This window comes from Lepidochelys kempii, chromosome 11 (genome assembly GCF_965140285.1).
Source record: "Lepidochelys kempii isolate rLepKem1 chromosome 11, rLepKem1.hap1, whole genome shotgun sequence".
Classification (NCBI taxonomy): Eukaryota; Metazoa; Chordata; order Testudines; family Cheloniidae; genus Lepidochelys; species Lepidochelys kempii.
In genome coordinates this window covers 75,994,786-76,013,501 of record NC_136390.1, presented here as the reverse complement: position 1 = coordinate 76,013,501, position 18,716 = coordinate 75,994,786, and the positions used below count along the sequence as shown (strand labels likewise).

General features: G+C 54.5%; 1 non-coding gene across 1 annotated transcript; it reads left to right on the top strand.

The window, feature by feature from the left end:
• Positions 1 to 2,059: 2,059 nt before the first annotated feature.
• Positions 2,060 to 2,141, top strand: TRNAS-CGA (transfer RNA serine (anticodon CGA)). The gene has a single exon. It is a non-coding gene; the product is annotated as a tRNA-Ser (tRNA).
• Positions 2,142 to 18,716: the final 16,575 nt, after the last annotated feature.

The following is an 18,716-nucleotide window of genomic DNA, read 5'->3' as shown; positions in this document are numbered from 1 at the left end:
AAGGTTGAGAACCCCTGTTCTAGACCTTTAACCATTTTTGTTACTCTCCTCTGGACCTTCTCCAATTCGTCCACGTCCTTCCCGAAATATGGCGCCCCGACTTAGACACAATACTTTAGCTGAGGCCACATCAGCATGGAGTAGAGCAGAAGAATTACGTCTCGTATCTTGCTTACAACACTCCTGCTAATCCTGCCCAGGATGAGGTTTGCTTTTTTTGCAGGTGTTACACTGTTGACTCATATTTAGCTTGTGGTCCACTCTGACCCCCAGATCCCCTTCCGCAGTACTCCTTCCTAGGCTGTCACGTCCTGCTCTGTATGTGTGCAGCTGACTGTTCTGTCCTAAGGGGAGTACTTTGCATTTGTCCGGATTGAATTTCAGCCTGTGAACTTCAGACCATTTCTCCAGTTTGTGCAGACCATTTTGAATTTTAATCCTATCCTCCAGAGCACTTGCAACCCCTCCCATCTTGGTATCATCCGCAAACTTTATCAGTAAAAAGAAAAGGAGGACTTGTGGCACCTTAGAGACTAACCAATTTATTTCAGCATAAGCTTTCGTGAGCTACAGCTCATTTCATCGGATGCATACTGTAGAAAGTACACAAGATCTTTTTATACACACAAAGCATGAAAAAATGGGTGTTTTCCACTACAAAAGGTTTTCTCTCCCCCCACCCCACTCTCCTGCAGGTAATAGCTTATCTAAAGTGATCACTCTCCTTACAATGTGTATGATAATCAAGGTGGGCCATTTCCAGCACAAATCCAGGGTTTAACAAGAAAGTCTGAGGCGGGGGTGGTGGGGGGGTAGGAAAAAACAAGGGGAAATAGGTTACCTTGCAGAATGACTTAGCCACTCCCAGTCTCTATTCAAGCCTAAGTTAATTGTATCCAATTTGCAAATGAATTCCAGTTCAACAGTCTCTCGCTGGAGTCTGGATTTGAAGTATTTTTGTTGAAATATCACAACTTTCATGTCTGTAATCGTGTGACCAGAGAGATTGAAGTGTTCTCCGACTGGTTTATGAATGTTATAATTCTTGACATCTGATTTGGGTTCATATATTCTTTTACGTACAGGCTGTCCAGTTTGGCCAATGTACATAGCAGAGGGGCATTGCTGGCACATGATGGCATATATCACATTGGCGGATGTGCAGGTGAACGAGCCTCTGATAGTGTGGCTGATGTGATTAGGCCCTGTGATGGTGTCCCCTGAATAGATATGTGGGCACAGTTGGCAACGGGCTTTGTTGCAAGGATAGGTTCCTGGGTTAGTGGTTCTGTTGTGTGGTGTGTGGTTGTTGGTGAGTATTTGCTTCAGGTTGGGGGGCTGTCTGTAGGCAAGGACTGGCCTGTCTCCCAAGATTTGTGAGAGTGTTGGGTCATCCTTCAGGATAGGTTGTAGATCCTGAATAATGCATTGGAGGGGTTTTAGTTGGGGGCTGAGGATGACGGCTAGTGGCGTTCTGTTATTTTCTTTGTTAGGCCTGTCCTGTAGTAGGTGACTTTTGGGTGCTCTTCTGGCTCTGTCAATCTGTTTCTTCACTTCCGCAGGTGGGTATTGTAGTTGTAAGAAGGCTTGATAGAGATCTTATAGGTGTTTGTCTCTGTCAGAGGGGTTGGAGCAAATGCGGTTGTATCGCAGAGCTTGGCTGTGGACGATGGATCGTGTGGTGTGGTCAGGGTGAAAGCTGGAGGCATGGAGGTAGGAACAGCAGTCAGTAGGTTTCCGGTATAGGGTGGTGTTTATGTGACCATCGTTTATTAGCACAGTAGTGTCCAGGAAGTGGATCTTAATCGCGTCTCTGCTAAGGCTGCGACTACACTCCCCCTTGTGTCGGTAGAACGTATGTGGCTCAGGGGTGTGAATAAGCCACCCCCCGAGTGACACAAGTTACACAGACCTAAGCGCCGGTGTGGACAGTGCTATGGTGCTGGGAGAGCTTCTCCTGCCAACATGGCTACGGCTGCTCGTTGAGGGTGGAGAGCTCCCTCCCGTCAGCTTCCAGCCGCTCCAGTAGAGACTGCCACTGGGGGCCACGTCAGTCACAGCTGTGAGGGCCGAGCGGTTAAGGCGTTGGACTCGAAATCCATTCGGGTTTCCCTGCGCAGGTTCAAATCCTGCTCACAGCGAGGCCTGTGTTTTAGCCACACTTGCTCACCAGGGCAATACATCTCCACCGGCCCCGGGACGCTCTCCATACACTCCCCACCCCAGGTAAACCCTGTTCTGCTCCTTTCATGGGGATGCCTGGGATGGTGCCTCACGCTGTGTCTCTGCGGTCTCAGGCCTCTGCCCCTCACCCAGCACCCCTCCGGCTCAGCCCCACCCCTGGGTGCTGCTCCTCTCCAGAGCGTGGAAGGAGCTGAGCACGGGCAGCCCGTATCAGAGGCCAGGGGAGCCTGAGCCTCCCCCAAAAGGCCATCCATGTGGGGCGGAAACGCTGGGGATGTGGGGCGGGTCTCCCATCCGGAGGCCCGTGGGCCCATGGTCATCTTTCGAGCGCTGTAAGCGAAGCTCCAGAGGAGTGGGGGCCCCACCTGAACCCCGCTCCCCTCTGCCTCTTAGCCCGATGCCCTGCTCTTGCTCTGCCTCTTCCCATCCCCCCTCCGCCTCCTCCCCCAAAACCTGCACCCCAACCCCCCTCAGCCTTTTCCCCCGCGGCCCCGTCTTCTCGTGCCTCTTCCTGTCCTGTTTCACCTCCTTCCCCAAGGACCGCCCTGCCCCCCGCTCACTGAAGACAGAGAAAAGGGACGGGTACCTGGCCCCATGGCCCCCGGTAGCCCCCCTACGGGGAAAGGGGTGGAGAGGAGCAAGCAGGGGGTGAGTGGAGTCCTGGGGGAAGAGGCGGAGAGGAGCGAGGGGCAGGTAGGGGGACCTCGGGGGCCAGAGGAGTGAACAGTGGGGGGGCGGGGCCTCGGGGGAAGAGGATGACCAGGGGCGGGGCCTCTGTGGCAGGGCCATGCTCTAGGCCCCGGTGGCCCCCCAACTTCTCGGGGTCATCTGAAACCCAGGATGAAGGTGACACAGGGCCTGGTTCCTGATTGGGCTAAGATTCCATAACAGCTCTCCCTTCCTGGCAGTGTGAAGGGGCTGGACAGGGGCATAAAGCCCTCCAGACACGGCCGGAGACAGGGAAAGGGCCGTCAATGCGGAAGAGAATCAGGCCCAGAGTTAGACAAGGGGTGCAGAGAATATTCTGGATTCTGGTCATTGCACTTCGCCCTTGCTCGAAATGCTTCCTGTATTTTCTCCATTTCACTCCCTGACTCTCGATCTCTGCCCCTTTCCCCGTTTCGTACTCAAAATTAGCACATTCAGCCAGTTAATCGCAGCAATCCCGCCATAAGACAGCAGCCTGAAATCTCAGCTCTCTCCCGCCCCTCGCACGAGACCTGCTGCCAGCTGAACCGGAGAAAGAATGGGGAACGTCTCTGGCAGAGGGTGTGAAACAGACACCCAGAAAAGGTGAGCTTTCACAGGGACTGCTGGGCACGCATGGACTGTGGCTGGGGAGGGGGCTGCCAGACCTCCCTCGGGTGACCAGACAGCAAGTGTGAAAAATCGGGACGGGGGTGGGAGGTAATCGGAGCCTATATAAGAAAAAGACCCAAAAATCGGGACTGTCCCTCTAAAATCAGGACACCTGGCCACCCTAGACCTCCCCCACAGACTGCCACTGAGTGAGTGGGGGGCAGTTGCACAGACCTGCAGGGACCACACAGATTGTGAGGTTTGCTCCCCTCCTGTCTCCAGTGGAGTTGAGGTTTCTCCCTGAGCCTGCTGAGCCCTGTGGCCCTTCCCAGCCACGCCCGTGGGAGCAGAGAACACCGAAAGACCAGGCCGGGGAGGTCATATGGTTTATTGGACCCGGTTCTGTTGGGGAGAGTGTAGCCAGACAGACAGCCCCCCCCTGCTCAGACCAGCATTGCTGGAAACACAGGAGGAAGCCGGAACAGGGCACTTAACATATATTCCAGCACAGCCTTTGAAGCTATGAAAGCACAGGTGTGCTGCTACAATGTGCCTCTGGGAACAGATACGACGATTAAGCTCACAGCAGGCAGAGGCCCTGTGACAGACATGGCTCTTCGCCCCTACTAAATAGCGTGATGCACTCACACCAACATCCTAGGTGGGAAAATATTTACCCTGATAAAAGAAATGTCCAGTAGTCGACACTTATTGTTTCTCTCCCTTGCAAGTGTAAACTACTCTTGCGAAAGCTGGCGTCACCCCGACAGACCAGCCTCAATTTGGCATAAGAAAGGAGAAAGAGAACAAAGGAGTACAGAGGTATAAGTAGGGGACCTACAGCACCCTGATTTTTGAGTGCTTTTCACGATCTATCTGCTGGTCAGATAAGTGACAGCCTCCCAAGGCTTCTGCAGCTGAGAGGGTCCCTACGCCTTGTCCCTTATTCGTCTTTCCGCGGAATTGAGTGACCGATCCTGGCTTGGCACCGCTGGAATCGAGAGACGCAAGGAGGGTAAGAAGCACCCACACCTGATCTCCTATCTTTAGTGTACACATATTTTGAAATAGAGCTCTATACTTTGTTTTCTTTCTTTGGGATTGTGGCTTCAGTTTTGTAACTTGTTTGTGTGTGTAACATCTCTACATTTAAATAAGTAGGCACTAGCAATTTTGTAACCACATGATTAGAATCTAGCTTAATAAATTTTGGTAACCATTTATGCATAAGCCTGACTTGTTTTCTCTGGTTTACTGTAAAGCAGCCAACACAATTAAAGAACCTCAGCCGTTTTGGCTCTAAAGCCTGGCCATTAGGTGAGAGTACTAAGAGCCTAGCGTTGAGTTGTGCCGCCTCCACGGGGCAAACTCTTGGGGCACCTGTCAGTCAATCCTGGCTGCCCGCTGCGAAGGAGCTCTGAGCTCTAGCAGTTAAAGTCACGGGTGTGGAGAGGCTCTTAGTGCTGCCATTGGGGCACCTGTCAGTCAGTATTGACTGCTCGCTGCGAAGGAGCTCTGAGCTCTAGCAGTTAAAGTCACGGGTGGTTAGGACCTTGGGGCATCCGTCAGCCTAGCCCGGGCTGCCCGCCGCGAAGGGACAGTGCGTCCTAGCGGTTAAAGTCACGGATGGTATAAACGGGCATAGCTGGCACCTCACCAAACATCCTTGGCCGTCGGCTAACAGAGAGAGACCAGGGCCTGAGGACGAGATCTGCGGAGCTCGAAGGCTTGTCTCTCCCCAGCAGAAGTTGGAGAATGAAAGAGATCCCCTCCCTGCCTTGTCTCTCTAATCTCCTGGGACCGGGGACCGACCTTGCAAACAGAGAACTCTGAGGCAGTTCAGTGCTTCCCACCGAGCCCCAGGAGCCCGTATGTAACACGGACGTTGCACTCATTCAAACAGTGCCTAGCGCAGGTGGGGGACGGGCTTCAAGCTGCTGCCAGCCACAGCCCCTTCTGTGCCCCAAACCGGGGGTGACTGCGCCTACCGGCCAGACCCCTCTGTTCCAGAACGGAGGTGCCCTTTGGTCTCTCAGCCCGGCGCTCTCACACAACCACAGCAGCTCCAGTCACCAGGTCCCCTCTTGGCGCAGTGGGAGGGGGCAGCAGGACAGAGCAGGCAGGCCTCCGAGGGGGAACTGTACTCCGGGAAGCCGTGACTCTGTCAAGGATTTAGGTGCCATACCGGGCAAGCCACTCAACATCCGCTCCTGGTGCGATACTGTGGGGAACAGGGCCAAAGCCATCGGTGATGACGGGGGGATTTTCTTGGTTTTTCAATGGTTTGCATGCCTCAGTTTCCCTGGGTGCTGTTTGTTTAACGAGGTGGGAGAGGTAGTTTGATGTTACAGAGGACCAGCGGTGATCTCTCCTGTCAGTTGGGCCCTCAGGCAAAGGCCTGGAGAACAGATACCCCAGCGACTGGTGAGCGGGAGGCCCAGCTTGGAAGTCACAGCCAGGTCGGGCCAGTGGAAGGACAATGGGCTGAGGAGAGAAGACCCGGTGACTGCTTCCAGCCAGGGGGAAAGAAAAGAGGGAGGAGAGGAGAGGCTGAGATAGAGGAGATCCAGGCAGCCTGTTCACCTGGGACAGAAGACAAAGGACACAGGCTTGTGGGAAGGTGATATCGGACGCTTAGCTGGAAGGAGGGGGCTTCTGGACTGGGGAGAGAAAACAGCCAGAGCCCACACGGGTGCAGGAGAGACCTAGATGGACTGTGCAGAGGGAGATTAGGCCTGAGGCCCTGAGAGTTTCCTGTGCTGTGTTCAGATGCTCAGTAAACCACTCTCTTTTACGCTGGCTGAGAGTCACGGCAGTCTCGAGTTCGGGGTTGCTTTCTTCCCTCTGGGAGTAGAGGCCCCAGGGGTCCAGAGTGAGGGGACTCCCTGAGGGGGCCCATGGCAGACAGGCATGCTCAAGGCTCAGAGAAGAGGGGTTCCAGGAGGCGGAAGGGCCTACGGCTTAACCCTCGAGAGAGTGGATCTCCAAGAAGGGCTGTCACACTGAAGGGGGTTCCTCCCAAGGACTGTACGAGGCTGAGAGAGAGCACAAGTCCTGTGAGTCCGTGACGCCATCCATGGATAGATAAAGAGAGGATGGAAAGGGAGGTGATTCAGCAGTGGGGAGACTGACACTGGAATACTGCATCCCGTTCTGGTGTCCACATTTCAAAAATAACGTGAAAAAAACTGGAGAGGGTGCAGAAAAGAGCCATATTTGAGGGATGGAGAAGACTTATAAGGAGGGATTGAAAAACTCAGTCTATTTAGTTTTTAAAAAGATGGAGAGATGAGCTGATGGCAGCCTGCAAGTGCCTTCGCTGAGAGAAAAGACCAAGTATTTAAAGGGCTCTTTAGTCTTGCAAAGAAAGGCAGAACAAGAACCAATGGCTGGAAGCAGAAATCAGAAAAATTCTCCTTAGAACAAGGCAGAGATTTGTAAGAGGGAGGGCTACTCATCACTGGAACAAACTGGCAAGAGAAGTGATGGATTCTCCATCTCTTGATATCTTCCAGTGAAGACTAGATGCCCTTCGGGAAGGTGCTTTAGTGCAAAAGCAGCTCTTGTGACACACGGGAGGGCTGGGAGATGCAGGGCGTCATATTAGATGCTCCAATGGTCCCTTCTGGCCTTAAGTCGACTAATTTATGAAAAACTGGTGGTTTATTGTATAGCCGGCTCCATCCCCCGACTCACCAGTCATTGAGTGCGGAGATCCGGGGGCAACAACTCCAAGCTCCAAGAGGCTGGGCAGGGGCAGGACATCAGCTGGGAGGGGAGGGGTGGGGGGCAGTGACATCACAAAGGCCTTTTGCAGGACCTCCGCCCATTGGGCAAAGGTGGTGGGGAGGGGGTGACCTCACAGAGAGACCCCGACATCAGCGGGGCAGGGCCGAGGTGCAGGGCCAGGGCAGTCGCTGAGACCCCCCCGGCTTTGCTGCCGCACGTCTCCTTCTCCCGGTCTCCCCTCGAGGACGGGGAGAGAATTAGGATTCACATCGTAGCATGAGGAGGAGCCTCTGTGGAGTTTTCTCCTTTCCGACCCCTGGTTGTGCCAGAAAACGAACGTCCCTTGGACAAGGTCGGAGGCTGCGAGAGGTTTGGAACCTGTTGGGTCTGATGCACCTGCTGCAGGCAGGATTCTCGGCACAGAAAACACTGGCTTAAGGGGGCAGAATGTGATTTCCTACCGAGCGCTTTGACGCTTGGAATCACTGGGGACCTTGGGGTTTATCCTTTTTGGTTTCCCTTTTCCTCTTTCCTCCCTCCTTTCTCCTCTTCTCTTGCTTCTTTTTCCCCTGTTTCCCTCTCTCTCCCAAGGAGGGGTGTCTGTGGAGGGTGGGCAAGGGGGGGTTGCTCTCATCGCGGGAGGTCCTCACAAAGAGGTGGGTCTGGATCTGAGAGTGATCCGCTCTGATGGTGACCTGGCCGTCCTGTGGGACCTCTGGTGAGACCTCTCAGCCGCCCGCCCCTCAGAGTCTCAGGGCTGGTTGGCCGAGCGGGGGGCTATCGACAGCGAGGAGACTCAGGTCCTTTTGGTCTCGTTTCAAATCAGGCAAATAAGTCACAATCAATGCAACGTATGGGATTAATCTTGCTGCTTCAGGGGCGGGAGGAGGCAGGGTCTTGGGGGAAGAGGTGGAGCGGGGGGGGGTCTGGGGTGGAGGGGGGGTTGCCCCGGGCCCGCAACCCCCTTGGGACGGCCTTGGCAGCAGTATTGGTCCCACCCCGCGGCAGGGCCGGGCTGGAACCAGGTACGGCCGGGGCAGGGCAGGGCAGGGCAGGGGGTGGGGGAAAGCTGGGCGGGCGGGAGCCGGGGGAGGTACCTCTCTCCAAGCCAGACCTCGTAACCTGAGATCCAGAGAGGCAGGGGGGGCTCAGGACACACCCCTCCCATCGGCCTTTCCCGTTGGTTAGCGTCGGTGTGGAGATGCCTCGCACGCTGGGTTTTGTGGGTCCTACTTTCAGGCACCTCCTTTTTCCTGTAAGCGGGGGAATAGTCCCGCTTTTGTGGGGAACTGTCCTGGCTTCTGCACGACCCCGGTGAAGTGGGCTCGCGAAAGGATCTGAGTCCTCGCTCCCACTCCCTTTACCCAGTGGCCTCCCTGCCCTGGAGGACTCCCCTTCCACACTCCTGTCTGGCAGAGTCCTCATAACCCCGAGAAGGCTGGACCCAGGATTCCTGGGGGGCTCGAACCCCAACCCTGCGGTGGTCACCTAGGACAGGGGCTCGGGTGTCCCCACTCCGGGGTACTCTCTCTGCACTGGGCACTTCTCTGACCCACTGACCATTACATATAATTTAAAGCAAATGCAAGTTATTTAATCAACAATTAATTTTAAAAAGAATAAGGGAAAATGGGAAAGGTGAAAGGAAACACATCACCCCGCTCTGTGGCAGGGAACATCACAAACAGCGTCTCTGGAACGTCAGGGCAGTTCACAGTCTGCTCCTTGTGAGTCCCAGGCCCCTTCTCCGGCCCTGGCCGTGCTGCGGGGATGCTGCGGGTCGGACACTCGCTCTGGTGGTGGCCACACGCTCTCAGGCGCGAAGTGGCAGGACCCTTCTTCCCAGTGTGGCCCCCGCCCTGTCGGGGTTACAATCCAAGCCTGGCCTGCAGAGCCCCTTGGCTGAGGCGTCTCCCTGTGCGGGGCCCGCTGCCCAGGGTCCCCCTCGCTCTCCCCAGCTGCTCACCGCACCCAGCTCCGGACTGCTCCAGCCCCAGCCCCACCACTCGGTCTCTGCACGGCTGCTGCTCTGCCCCCAGCTCCCTGGGCTGCTTCTCTGGCCCCTCTGGCTCTGGTTGCTCCCACGACAGGTCTGCTCTCTCTGGGCTGCTTTACTGGTCCCTCTGGATCGGCACAGCTCCGCTCCCCAGCTCAGCTCGGGCCCCTGCTTTCTCCTTAGCTCGGCCCCACTCTGTCTGTCTGACCCAGGCAAATCCAGCTCTCACAGAGGACGGGACCCCCCTGGCCTCCTGACTCCCTCATTAGCCTTCTCGCCCTGACATTCAGGCTGACCTGGAGCGTTGGCCTCTCCCCATTGTTCCTGGGGACTATCAGTCTCAGGGTCCTGGTTTCCCATCCACCCTTCCCCTTTTAGTACTGGGAGCGAGCCAACCAAAACACCCCCACTGACTGTTAGTAAGGGGGCAACAGTCCCCTTACATTTAGGCTGTAGCTGTGGGGGGTTGAGGATCGGCAGCATCTCAGTGTCAGATTTAGGGAGCTAAAGTGAAAGTAGCAGCCAAGCCCAGCTCAGTATTTTTGTGGAGCTAGCCCCTGGTGCCTAACCTGTTTGGAACAGCCCCCTAGGCCCCCATCTGTGTGGTCAGGTGCCCGATCCCAGACCTACATTATTTTAAACAGATGCTTTTGAAAAACGTACCAAAAGTCTAACGGGCTCTAAAAATCAGCTGAATACATTCCGGGCCTACAAGCGCTAAAATACTTTCATCAAAACAGTGTCTTGTGCTTTGAACGGTATCACGACATGGCGGGGCTGACAGTCAGTGCTAAATGTGTGAAGACCCATTTTTCATGATTCTTGCTAAAGCCAGTCAGCAAATGTCGTCTAGGAGTAAGTGCTGTAATTATGGGGAAGAAAAATCTGCATTTTTCACACGTAACAGAATGGAATAACTGCATTCAAAAATAAAACGATGGAAAACTTGAAAGGCCACAAGCCCTCTCAGTCCTACTGCTTGTTCAGCCAATCGCTCAGACAAACAGGGGTTTGTTGACATTTGCAGGAGCTAATGTTGCCCACTTCTCGTTGACGTGTCACCTAAAAGGGAGACCAGGCATTGACAGGGCACTGTTGTAGCTGGCATCGCAGGATATTGACAGGCCAGATGTGCTGAAGAATCATACGTCCCTTCGCATTTCAGGCACCGTTCCAGAGCTCATGCGTCCATGTTGAGGACAGATTGAGATGTTACCAGCGGAAGGTTCATTTCCTTGTTCGGTGGTTGGGATCTTGTCGTTTCCACATTGGCGTGTTGCTCTTTTCAGACTTCTGAAACCACGCGCCACGCCTCATCCCGCTCAAATTTTGGAGTCCAATTTCAGACTCTTAACTCTTGGGTCAAGTCCTGTGGCTGTCTTTAGAAATCTCACATTGGTCCTTCTTCGCCTTTTGTCAGATCTGCAGTGAAAGTGTTCTTAAAACGAACACCACGTGTTGGGTCATCATCCGAGATGGCTAGGAGATGAAATCTGTGGCAGAGTGCAGGTAAAAGAGAGCAGGAGAAGACAATTCTCCCCCAAGGAGCTGAGTCACCGATTTAATTCACACATTACTTTTTTTTAACGAGTATCGTCAGCATGGAAGCATGTCCTCTGGACTGGTGGCAAAAGCATGCAGGGGCATACGAATGTTTAGCATGCCTGGCACATAACTACCATGCAATGCTGGCTACAAAAGTGCCATGCGAACGCCTCTTCTCAACGTCCGGTGGCCTTGTAGGCGCGAAACGTTGACACTGTTTTCCTTTTGGGTGCAGTTCTGAACAAAACAAAACATCTACATTTGTAAGTTACACTTTCATGGCCAAGAGCTTGCACTGCTGCACTTTTATGAGGGGAACTGAAAAATGCTCTTTCTTTTCTTACTTTGACAGTGTAAATATTTGTAAACCATCATCCTAGAACGTGAGCCCTGTATTCTGTGTTGTCATGGACATCAGTATATTTGAAAAAAGGAGAAAAACACCCCAAAATCTTGAATACATTTCAGTTGGTATTCAATGTTTAACAGGGTGATCAATCATACCTAAAAAAATCACAATTAAAAAATTAATCATGATTAATTGCAGTTTTAATTTTTTTAATTGCGATTAATTTTTTTGAGTTAATTGCATGAGTTAATTGCGGTTCTCCCTGCCCCAGCCCAGAGCCTGCACCCCCACCCTCTTCCCACACCCCCTCTCCTGCACCCAAACTCCCTCCTACACCCCCACCCCTTCCCCCAGCCCAGAGCCTACAACCAAACTCCGTTCCACAGCCTGCAGCCCCTCCCTCCGCAGCCCCTCCCATCCCCAAACTCCCTTCCAGAGCCTGCACCCCTCCACCCATCCTGCACCCCCACCCTGTGCCCCAGCCCGGAGCCTGCACCCAGCACCCAAACTCCATCCCAGAGCCTGCATCCCAGACTCCATCCTAGAGTGGTGAATAGGACAGATTACTAACTCATCACGGTGGGTTTCAGCCCCCTAGGATCACCTGTCAGGATTTTTCCTTCCTTTAAAGAGGGCAGAACCCAAACCCCATTCAGAAGATGCGGGGAATCATACAGTAAAGTCTTCCCACATAGTCCCCTCTGTAATCCCATCTGTCAGAGCTTGCCTTAGCACACGAAAATAAGGCCACAGAGTGGTAACCACACAAACAAGACTTTATTTACGATGGGGGAAAGGACTAGGACAGGCTAGAGAAGGGGTGGAGTAACAAAACTTTAACTCTGGAAATGCTCCACTCTCACAAACAATTACACCCAGGAGGAAATGTTGATGTGCTTTCTACCTTCTCTTGCAGGGAGAGCGATGGACAGCTTCTGCTCTCTTGACATTGGACGTCAGGGACAGACTTCGATGATGGACACAGGACCGGGTGAGTAGACCTAACTAAAAACCCTCCCTATCCCTCTTTGCGTCGTCTCTGCCTGGATGTTAGACCCTATCTACGCGGATTCAATCCGTGCGTGGGAGTGTGCTTCCCAACCCAAATGAATCTTGCCAATGGCAAAAGGTCACCAGATTCTTTTGCCAAGTCCAAGATGGCCACCTAATAGATAACACAAAACGTACATGCCTTTCTTCCCTTCTTTTACGAAAATTTGGCAGGGGCAAACACCATTTTACACACCCAGAGAATGCATTTGACCAATCAGGGGACGTTGCGGGGCAGGGTGACCCATCCAGAAGGGGGTTGTGTCTCCCCTCTGAGAACTCCTCCCTCTGTCCTCTACAACTGAAGTGGACGTCAGCTCTGTAGGACCACCCCGAGAGGGGATTTGACCAAATAGGGGAAGTGCCATAGTGGAGTGAGCTGCCCGCAACAGGATCCTGTGGTCCCTAAAAAGTCCTCACACCGCCCTTTACCAATTGGCGAGGGTTTCTCTCCCACCTTAGGCCATCTCAGAAGGTAAACGTGTACCAATCCAGAACAGGTTTAGCCCGAAGGCCTAGGCCACGATTTCTGCAAAAGACATCCTTGGAACGAGACGGGATCTTCCACGCAGTGTTGTGTTGCGACTTCCAGGAGGATGCTGCCAGCCACGCAAACATGGAGCTCCAGAGATCGGCGGCTTCTGGCCTAGACCTTCGGGCACTGCCTATTCTGATCGGTACGTTACCCTTCTGGGATGGCCTATGGGGTGTGTGAAACCCTGACCGATTAGTAGAGGACAGTGGGGGGATTTCATGGAGCGGTGATGGGCCCCTCTTGCGGGCAGGTCACCCCACCACAGCACTTACCTGATTTGGTGAAATCCCCTCTCTGGCTGGTCCTAAGGGGCTGAGGCTCACCCCAACTGGGAGGAGTTCTCGGAGGGGTCACGTGACCCACTTCCGGATGGGTCACTCTGCCCCAGAACTTTCCCCCATTGGTCAAATCCATTCCTGAGGCAGATGGATGGAGATAAAACACCCCCATATTGGTAGAGGAGTGGCAGGAGCTCTTAGAGAGGTCACATGCTACTCCTTGCTTCTACTCATATTTGCATCCTGATCCCGAAAGTCTTATATCATGGTGTGGGTCTTATGGTGACAGATGGGCGATGCCTTAGGGGTGAAGGGGCGAGGTCCCATGGGTGAAACTAAATAACTGTCCTTAGCCTCAGGGTGGTTTGGCCTTATGGCCAGAGCCAAAATGGCAGCCCTCCCACTCAGGGCTGTGTGGCCCAATGCCCAGAGTCCGTGCGGCCGCCCGCTCCGTCGGGGCTGTGTGGCCCAACGCCCAGAGTCCGTGCGGCCGCCCGCTCCGTCGGGGCTGTGTGGCCCAACGACCAGAGTCCGTGCGGCCGCCCGCTCCGTCCGGGCTGTGTGGCCCAACGACCAGAGTCCGTGCGGCCGCCCTCTCCGTCGGGGCTGTGTGGCCCAACGACCAGAGTCCGTGTGGCTGTCCTCTCCATCCAGGGCTGTGTGGCCCAACGGCCAGAGTCCGTGCGGCCGCCCTCTCCGTCTGGGCTGTGTGGCCCAACGACCAGAGTCCGTGCGGCCGCCCTCTCATCTGGGGCTGTGTGGTCCAATGGCCAGAGTCCGTGCAGCTGTCCTCTCCATCCAGGGCTGTGTGGCCCAACGGCCAGAGTCCGTGCGGTCGCCCTCTCCGACCGGGGCTGTGTGGCCCAACGGCCAGAGTCCGTGCGGCCATACTCTCTGTCGGGGCTGTGTGGCCCAACAACCAGAGTCCGTGCGGCCATACTCTCCGTCGGGGCTGTGTGGCCCAACGACCAGAGTCCGTGTGGCCGCCCTCTCCGACCGGGGTTGTGTGGCCCAACGGCCAGAGTCCGTGCGGCCGCCCTCTCCGTCGGGGCTGTGTGGCCCAACGACCAGAGTCCGTGTGGCTGTCCTCTCCGTCGGGGCTGTGTGGCCCAACGACCGGAGTCAACGGCTGTGCAGTCTAGTGGCGCAATGGGGACGTGGGCAGCCACCCGAGGATGAATGGCAGCCAGGGCAGGGGGACCCAGACTCTCCTTACTCCCCCTTGCCCTAGCCCAGGGCCTTGTCCGTGGCCAATGTGTTTGCCGTTGAGTCAGTGGGGATCCAACCAGAACATGCTGACATCACTCAGCATGACAATGGCTCGTTCACCCAGGTTACTTCAGAGGAGAAGTCTCTCGGCCACGGGCTGGGGGTCTCTGGGCTCCCGGCGTGGGAAACTCCCAGACACTCCGATCTCCCTTGCACGTCTGCAGGCACCCGGGGGTGCGGCTGGGTCTCGGCGCCTCGGGGCTTCAGCTGCTTCTGGACTGGAGCCTCCAAGGTGCATCCTCCATTTTCGGCGCTCTGCCTAGCGTGAGCTGAGCTGCTCCCTTTCACACTGGTGCTCCAGTTGTAGCGTGTCCGGCAGGGCTGGGGAGGGGCTTGGCTTCCTCCGCCTAGACTGTGGGGTTATGTGGGGCTGGTACATCCCGGCACACGCTGCTCGGCCTCTTCTGTCTCCTCCTTCCCGTGCAACAGCTGCTTTGCCATCTCACAAGAGATGGGATCAGTGGTGGGCTCAGTTGGCTCCTGTTGGCCTCTAGATGTCTGGAAGTGGGAGAAAGGGCAGGAGCACAAATTAGAAAAACAAAACCTTCAAGCAGGGTGGTTTTCCACTGCACAAAACCACCCCACTTTGCTTATGTTCATTTGCAGCTTCCCGGAGAGCTGGCATTTCTTAAAGAGAGCACCCAACCCCTGGCAACCTCTGCTACCCTGGGGGCTGGCAATGGTGAAAGGGAGTCTGGGAGAATTTCTCCTCTCTCCGCCTGGCACTGATGAGTGAGGGAACCACATGCGAGAAGCTGTGTGAATGTCGGGCTCTGTGCGGTGGGGTGAGATGTCCTACATGGTGCCCAAAGGTGGGGTTGTCCTGACTCTGCAGTGACTTCATTCCAGGGAGAGAGATGTCAGAGATCAGCTCCAGGGTGCTGCCCTGTAACAGAGGGTGGCAATGGGGCAGAAGTGGGGCAATGGTGCACTCAGGAAAGGAGCAGGGCTAAGGGGGGCCCGAGCTGCAGCCCCTAAAGCCCCTGTGTGCTGCGTTCCAGCCAGGCCGGCTCTGCCTGGCTGGGGTGGGGGCGAGGCGGCTCCGCGCGCTGCTCTTCCTGTCCCCCCGCAGCCACGTCGCGATGAGCACTGCACCGGGAACCTCTGACCCGGGGGCTCCTCTTGCCTGTCGGCTCTGCCCTCCCTCCGCGCGTTCCCCCGCAGCTCCCATGGGCCGGGAATTGTTAATCCGGCCCTGGCCCTACTCCCCAGCCTGTTCCAATCCTGCTCTTGACTCCTGACTCCAGCTCCAACCCTTGGCTCCCCTCGGCTCGACCTCCACCACTCTGAGCACGCGGCCCCAGCGCCCTTGCTCCAACCACTGGGCCCAGCCAGCCGTGCTTTGGCTTCTGAACCCAGCGACATGGAGGAGTCGTTCACCGCACTGCTTTCCATGTGTATGGCCCTGCCCTGATCAGCGCTGGTTTTCATCCGCCATGGTGCTGCCCAGTCACATGGCTTGATTAGATCCCTTTGAACTTCTTCAAAGTCTCCTCTAGGCTGATTAATCTGCATAATCTTGTGTCATCTGCCAATATCCACCTCGTTGTTCAGCCCCAGTTCCAAACATAAGAACATGAGAAAGGCCAGACTGGGTCAGAGCAAAGGTCCATCTAGCCCAGTATCCTGTCTTCCGACAGTGGCCACTGCCAGGTGCCCCAGAGGGAGTGAACAGACAGGAATCATCCAGTGCTCTATGCCCTGTCACCCATTCCTAGCTGCTGGCAAACAGAGGCTAGGGACACCAAAATGTTGATAAGCGTCTGCTGTACGTACCATTGCAGGACAAAGAGCTCTTCTGTGTCGGTCCCGGTTCCCTAGTCAAATGCAGAACCCGACACGAGATTTACAAGCTTCTGCAACCATTTATAATGTCTGTTGAGGATGTACCAAGTGGTCCTGTCAGATTTCAAAGGCACTTCCTGAAAAGCTGAAACCAAGAGGAAACGGGTTGAAAAGCCTCTGGTGCTGATGTGCCTGGTGCCTAGGAAATCTCCACTCCCGATGGCCATCGCCCCCTGCTATTAGCTCCCCAAGAGTCTAAGGGCACAAGAACAACAACTCCGCTCCTCCCAAAATAGCCCTGCACAGAGAGGAGACCCCATTCTTGTCACTTCCCCCTCCGCTGGCCTACACCCGTACACACACCCCTACACACAGACGGTTGGGGGCACTTGTTCTTTCGATGGAACAGGAAAGTGACAGCCGCAGCGACATTAAACCATCCAACATTTAGGCCGAGATCCACAAAGGGATTTAGGCTCCTAATGTCTACTGAAATCTTTTGTGGCCCTGTGCCTTCATTCCTCAAGAGGTCACAGGGAGAAGTGTTTCCCATGTGCCCTCATGGGATTTCCTATGAGCTGATAAGCAATCTGGGAGGGAATCTCCCTGGCCTGCAATCACTCCAGTACAGGGAGGGCAGGTGATGAGGATAATTGTCATCATCATCATCCTTAATAACAACGGCTCTTTTCAATTCTGTCAGGCCTTCCATTACAGACTTTCAGACCTTTATGAAGACACTTTCCCCACACAGCTTTAAGGTTACGTCTATACTAGGAGCTAGAGATGGAATTCCCCTGCTCCCATACACATATTGTGGTAGCTCGATGACGCTCGCATGACCATCCTTCTTCCTTAAACGCTGTCCTTAGACAGAGAGGGACCTGTGTCCACATTCAAACCTGTGTTCGGGCCCTGTCTGCACCCCTGTATTTCCCACAGAGGCACAAACACACACAGGTATTTCCTTACCTTCATACAGGCGGGAGATGCCATCTTCATTCACTGTTTCAGACAACAAATCACAGTAATGGTGGATAGTATTTCCTAGACATACAATGAATACAATGGATCTCATTACTTTTCAAATCCATCGCTGAAAACTGCTGAAGATGCAGCCATTTCCCCAAGACAGCCCTTCGGAAAATTAAATACATTCCTTACATCTCTTCACAAAGCACATTAGATAAAGCATCAGATGCCCAGCAGGTACTGAGAAGCTGATTTCTAAAGGAGACTGAATTCACATCAAACCAGCATGATGTGAATTCAATCTCCCCTAGGTGCAGCCAAAGAGCTGTTGTGGGCAGGGGAAGTTGGTGCAGTCGATACAGCTAAGTTGCTCCCTTCATCTTGGAATACATGTTAATTCTCTCTCTCTCTCTCTCTCACACACACACACACACCCCGTTTTAGGATTCTGTTGCTGTCGGAGGGAACAGAGCAGCCATCTAGAAAAGGGCTTTGAAGGAAACATTTAAAAAAGCTGAAGTGAATTTGCTCTGCTTACCAATGAACAAGGCTGCAGAGTGTCGTATTGTTGTCTGTGAGCTTTCCAGGTAGTCTAGGGCCTGGAACAGGAATTTGGGGATGTGGCTCTTGTTGTTCTGCATCTGGAAAGAAAGAAGGAAGAAATGCACAATATACAAATGACATGTTCTCCCCACAGCGAATAGTCCAGGAAAGCCAAAGCATATAGCCAGGCCATGGCAACCGCCAATACGAACCCATACACCAGAGCAGCACCTCTCTGAAGTCACTGTTGTGTTCTCCAGAACCTCCGCTTTCATTTGAAAAGACAAAAGTTTGGAGGTCTGACAGTTGTGGAGGAAAATGTCAACAATGTGAACGGATTGTAACTCCTGCAGAAATGAACCAGCAGAGAGCCTGGAATAGCGTCTTGCAACCCGACCGAAGCGGATGGGTCCTCAGGCTGTGGGGTTAGAAAGGTCTCTCTCAAGTCCCCATTCACCCCTCTCAAGGCACAAGGAATTCACCTACCAGGCACTTCCCGACACTCTTCAAGAGCTGTGAGGAGCCATCCCAGGCCATGCTGCGGAACAGCGTCTTCAAATGAGCCCAGCCGAGAAACACTGCGCAGCGGAAGAGCGTCAGTTTACATCGCTGCAAGAGAAGGGGAGACCAAGAGGGTTCTCACTGAGAGAGGGATAGTGTGGGGGACACTGGACCTTCTCCACCCCTTGTGCTGTGTGCTGTGAGGATGGATGAGGCACGAGGCTCCAGCAGGGAGTGAAGCCGGGAGAAGACTCTGCTTGGGCAAGGGGCTCTGGGGATGACTGGAGTGGAGGCCCCAGGGGATTCTGGCTCTTTGCTCTGAAGGAAATAATGTCTGTGGCACTTACCAGTGTCACACTCTCCTCCTGGTCTGCAAGATGCAGCAGCAGCGGGAGCAAGCAGTGGATGATTTCCTGCTGCACGAGGGCTTTGTCCGGGTCCTGCACCCTGCTCACCACGTTGCCAAGCAGTGAAATGGCAGCTGAGCGCACACTGCCCCTCTCCTGGCAATGACACACGGTGGGTGGGGATGCCCGGTTAAAGCCAGGCAGTATCAGAGCAGAACGCAACAGAGTCATAATCCGCCCGCTGCTCCGGTTCCCCCGTGTGAACTGACTTGGGTGGGGGGAGCAGGGCGGACACCAGGCCAGCGCCATAGACATCTTCTGCAGGGCCTGAGAC